The sequence below is a fragment of the Misgurnus anguillicaudatus genome, chromosome 16 (assembly GCF_027580225.2).
Source record: "Misgurnus anguillicaudatus chromosome 16, ASM2758022v2, whole genome shotgun sequence".
NCBI classification, from domain to species: domain Eukaryota; kingdom Metazoa; phylum Chordata; class Actinopteri; order Cypriniformes; family Cobitidae; genus Misgurnus; species Misgurnus anguillicaudatus.
Genome location: NC_073352.2, coordinates 27,183,604 through 27,189,603, shown reverse-complemented (window position 1 = coordinate 27,189,603; position 6,000 = coordinate 27,183,604).

Here is a 6,000-nt window from a genome sequence, read left to right as displayed (position 1 = left end):
TTCGCAAGTCATAAGCATACTGCAACAATTTACGATTAACTAAGTATAATAGTCAACTTTGTAATTGTTAATATTGTGAAATACAGTTTTTCTCCATTGGTTTGGCTCATTTCTTGAAACAGAAATTACATTCTCAAAACTCAAAGATAATTTGGCAAAACAGTCTTACAGTTCAGCTCAACACTATAGCTTACTTGCAAAAGCTCATATATTTCCCAAAACTGTTCACTCATGCTTCAAAACGAAATTCCTTTCCCATATAAAGCGTCAGTGCCACAAAAATAGCAAATATCCTTCTCAACTGCTTTGGCTCATTTCTTGAAACAGACCGGACGTTCTCAACACTCTTGGTGCTTTTGTCAAAATAACGTGGATGGTTCGGCACAACACCATGGTTCACCTGCATAAGCTCATACCTCTCACAAAACCGTTCACTCGTGTGTCAAAACTAAATATCCTTCTCATTTTAACAGTCAGTGCCCCCAAAATGCATTGTCCCTTTGGCATTGTGTAAGCACCTCAAGTCGAAATGTTTAGATGTTTTGTCACTATGGCAGGGGACCATTGAAATATCTCTTTTGTCCACCTTTCAGTCATAGCCATTTATTGACAATGGTTACTGTACTGTTTTTTGTCTAGCTAACAGAATATAAGTGTATAAAACTGAAAAAAAATAGGATTTTAGGGTAAGAGTAGCCTCCGACGTTTGACACCATCATTGCACTCACACTGCCAAGGAAATTGTAACCACTTTTATTCACACACAAAGTAACTTCCATACACCAGACCAAAAAGAAAATATATAAAGCATAATATACTCTAATATAAACACAAAAAACTATGAAAATTATATGCAGGCTACAGTGCTGTAAATAATGCAGGAGTTTCAGAACTAACATTTCTTCACTGGTCGCTGTCCTCACCCTTCCTCTCCTGGCCACCATCCTCACCCTCCTGACTGCTGCTGTCTGTCTGGCCATAGATTCTCATCCACATCACAGCATTTATTCTTCCTTGCGATGCAACAAGGGAACAAAACGGCGTGCATGTCGCAACCATCCCCTACACTGATCTCCTGTAATATCCTAACACGCAGCGTTCATCATGGAGCAGGGACCTTTTGATTTTCAGCCCTATGCTCATATATCTCCACCGCCTAGAGGAGAAAAACTCAATAGGATTAAGGAAAGGAGAGTAAGGTGGTAGGAACACCAAGACCATCCTTGGATGAGTAGTGAACCAGTCCCTGATTAGCAGGCCACGGTAGAAATTCACATTGCCCCATACAATGACATATTGTGGTAGGTGAGGCCCGACGAGACCTTTCTCATTTTGAGGGATCAAATCAAAATAAAGGCGATCCAAGAAGATGAGGAGCATCTGTGTATAGTATGGGCTAAGACTGGGGATGTGAGTGGCCACACCATTCTCAGATATGGCATCAAACATAGTAATATTGCCCCCTCACTGGCCCGGACATCCACCGTGGCCCGGTGGGCAATAATTTTATGGCCACGTTTTCGGCCCTTGGCCAGGTTGAAGCCATCTTCATCCACAAACACGAGGATGTGAGGGGCCTCGTTTCCTTCCAATGCCATTATTCTCTACAAAAGCGTAAACTCCTACTTTGTTAGTCAAGTTTTAGTTTTACCTGACTGTCAATTGCTGTAATAAATTTATCAAATGTTCAAAGCATTCATATATGTTATTCATGGTATTATGTTCTTGACTAATTTTGCCAATTGAACAGACTATTGTGCATGTGATGACTTATACAATGAAATGACGCTGACACATTTTGGAGTGAACAACCATTAGACAGAGAATCAACCAATCAGTTTAGATCAACAAGATCTATTCCCTTGGAAATTGTGCTAAATGTAGGCTACCTGTACTTAATCAGTTGCAAAGATGTACTGAGCTATTGAGACATGTACTTAGATATTTGCAATTTGATGAAATGAATAAGAAATTCAATTCTGTTGTGAACACTTGCCAAGTGGTTTGGACGTTTGTCCATACTGTTTTGAGAATGTAATTTCGGTTTCAAGAAATGAGCCAAACCAATGGAGAAAAACTGTAAGATAGTCTTGATGACGTATACAGCTTAGAAATACGACATCCGGAGGCTGCAACCTTCAGATTGAGAAATGGCTTCTGCCACGACGAGTTCCTCATCAGAAGGTTGTAACATGACTGCGTTTCTCCCTGTTGTCTCAAAATGTTGATCGTTTAGCATTTTAAATGTTTAGTTTTTAGTTTAGTTTTAAGGTTGGCCAGTTCCTTTCCTTTGCGACAGTGCTGCGGCGCTTGTGGGCTCTAGGGGCGCTAGAAGTGAAAAATACATGTCTAGCACCCCCTAGTGGCCAAAAAGTTTCATGGTGTCCCTTTAAGTATTTACTAAGTCATACAGTAAGACTATCTCTTACCATTTGTACGTTAGGTGAACTTCATCCACGACGATAGCTACCCATTACGTTGGCTTGAAAAATATCAGAGCCTAGCATGTCCCTCCACTTATTCAGCAGTCACGATTCCGGGCTTCCGAAAAGAAGCTGGCAACGACCGCTATTATATCCATCTCGTCGTGCACGCCGAGTTGCATCGCCGTGACACTCATTTCAGTTGCTTCTTTAACTGTCCTCCATAAGTGCGACCAACTTTTGCTGAATCCCGTAGGAAGGACGGCGAAAACATTGACAAATGCCTTGATCGCGTTTCCCTGTTCCTCTTTTTAAATCAATGCTCTGTCGATATCTTTTAGAACAGACTCAATGTCAGATTCCACACATCTGAATTCTCCAGCGGCAGCCATTTCATTGTAAACAGATTGAACACACGCGCTCTTTGGTGACGTGGTTGATACGTTACTGTTGATCATCTGTCCATCATTGTATAAAGCCCGTCCTCACAATTTGATTCGTCGGTTAGTTTTGGGACTCGCATAGTAGCTTCTCAACGGAAAAACGCCAGACCGATCTTCCCGTTTTTCAAAATGTGGTGGGCGGGGCTAAGCTCGGCTGGCACCCAGGCTACCTAAAAACTACTTAAATGTACTAAAATAATTAAGGCCTAGTGCTGGACTAATCTAAACCCTGTCCGGAAAACTGCCCCATAAAGTTAGAGCACTTTTAAGGCTATATCAACACGAAGCCAGTGCATTCCCTATCCGATTATTTTTTTTCCTTGCTCTAAAAAAATAATCCGTAAACACGAAACCACTGAAACCGACTGAAAGCGGTGTAGTATATATGCCGGACCAGTATGGGGCGCTGTAATTCTGCCACAGATATACACTATACACGGAGAAGAAGACTTTGAGCATGCGCATAACCAACGTATGGTGTTGTCCATTATCGCTTGTTGGTCACCACAATTGCATAGAAGCAATAGATTTTGCTGTAATAAAGCTAGTAGGCTTTAGTAGCTTCTGTAGCACGAACACAATCACGTAGTCCGCCGTTATTGTTGTTGCTGTTACGTGTGACGCTTCCGACATGTGATGGGATGACGTTTTCGCTTCACAAAATATACGGATTGGCTGTACAGACGAAACCGCAAGGGTGTCGGTTTCAGATTTATCCACTTTAGGACCCGGTTTCAAAAAATTGCGGATTCAGTCTCCCAAAACGCTGAAATTTATACGTATACAGTGATACGCGTCTCCGTGTGGACAGCCCCTAAGATTGTCTTAAATTTAACATGAACTCTACCTCAAGTATTTGTTTGATTTTATTTTTATTGTTTAATATTTTTAATGAACTTATTTGATAAAATTTAGGGGCGGCAGTGGTTCATGTAGGCTGTCTACAAACCGGAAGGTTGGTGGTTCAATCCCTGGCTCCACCTGACCAAGTGTCAAGGTGTCCTTGAGCAAGACACCTAACCCCAGCTGCCCCCTACGAGCTGCTGGTGCCTTGCGTGGCTGACACCGCCGTCTGTGTATGAATGTGGGAGTAAATGGGTCAATGTGAGGCAAATTGTAAAGTGATTTGGATGGCCATAGGTCTGTTAAAAGCGCTATATAAATGCAGTCCATTTACTGGTCTAAAAATTTATTTAAGTAAAAGTAAAAAATAGGTTATTTAATCTTAAGGTGGGGGATTCTAGTGTAGTTCAAAAAAGAAAAAGGGAATTAAATCACAAACTTTGTTTTTAATTGAAGGAACACCTTTACAATTAAAGTGCAATAACAAAAGTAAATCAAATAAAAAGCATTTTTATAACTAAGAAACATTTATGGAATTGTTTAAAGGGTACATTTCACTTTTGTAAAATAAATGGTGTCTAAAGGACATATGTAAAGTATTTTTCACCTGCTTGCAGAGAACGGTTTACTAAAAGTATGTAACTTTATTGTTCTCACATTTTGATACAAGCACTGGGGACCCAATTATAACACTTAAACATGGAAAAAGTCAGATTTTCATGATATGTCCCCTTTAATGATTTTTACAGGTGAGTTACGCACTTTTATGAGGTAAGCAGCTAAAAACAATAGTTAGGTTGTAATTGATTTATTGCTGGTAACATACATTATTTTATTAAACGATATATATATATATATATATATATATATATATATATATATATATATATATATATATATATATATATATATATATATATATATATATTTATAAAAAATTAGCATATTGAGCATATAGTGAGATGAGGGCCATGGGTATATACTTTAATCCTTTACACACCTTAACACGTTTATTCTTCATCACTTTTTCCACCTTGCATTATTTTTTTAAAAACAGATTTTAAAAACTACTTCAAAAAAGCAGGTAAATTATATTTGTTACTTTCCACCTCTGGCCATTTCACCTATAATGCTTCGACTGTCTTTTGCTTGCATCCTGGGTGCTAAGATGCGATCAAATAATGAGAAAGGAAACAAAGATAAACAATTAAAAATCGAGATGCACCCTATGGAGATGGACGTCATCCATCTTTTTTACAGTCTATGAGAGCAGTATGTGGTATTGACATCTACAGGTTGACCTTGGTCCTGCAGTCTAAATTTTGGAGATGATTTATTAATACTTCTCATTCAGTATGTCGGATGCAGACATTGTATTTAACAAAATGTTAACAAAAACTTCTATGAAGTTAAGAGCAAGGGGTCCGCCTAGTGGTTCGGGCCCTACGCAGCTTCCATACCCGGCATATAGGGAGGATCAGCTCTGCCCAGAGCTTGCAATGCACAACACTGCCTCAAAAGTCATTGCCTCATGAGGCAGCAGGGCAACAAATCAGTTTAACATTTCATGCTAATCACCTGATAAAGTATACACAAACTTAAGCAATACTGTACATTAAAATTTAAAGAACTTAAAAGAAGTCACAATAATAATATCAGAATATCAAAGGCTGGTGCACAAGGTTAAAGCTCTATTAATGTGAAAATCTTTGACATTATGAAATCATTTGTGATGAAACTGATGATATCTTCTTCTGTCTGTTGATGTTATTCTGTAATTTTGTTTCAGTTGTCAGAACAAGATCTTCTTGCTTTATTTCTCCTGAAAACATCACATTATAATCATTTTCATTACAATCTTAAACATTAGTGGTTAAGATCTATCATAAGTGTTTGTCACCTGGTGTTTGTGTGCTGGTGCGCTTTCTGATGTAGATGTGAAAGCCTCCTAACAGAATCAGAAGAAATATCATCTGTAAGGTCCACACTATCACAAACAGAGAGACTGAAACACAAACACATCAAACAATATCTGTCAGTCAATCATTTCATTAAATCATCCACCCATCTGATTATAAATTATCACATAAAGACCTCAAATCAAAAACAAAATCTTACCATCTCATCCTAAAGACTAAAGATTAATAATTATTTTTCCTCACAGTTACAACAATTTTTAATTAGCAGACAGTATGTGCAGTGTGCACTGTGTAGTAAACAGTAAGCAGTACACTGTTCAGAACAAAAAAAACAAAAACAATAAAGTCTAAATAATTAAAGGCAGAGTGCAC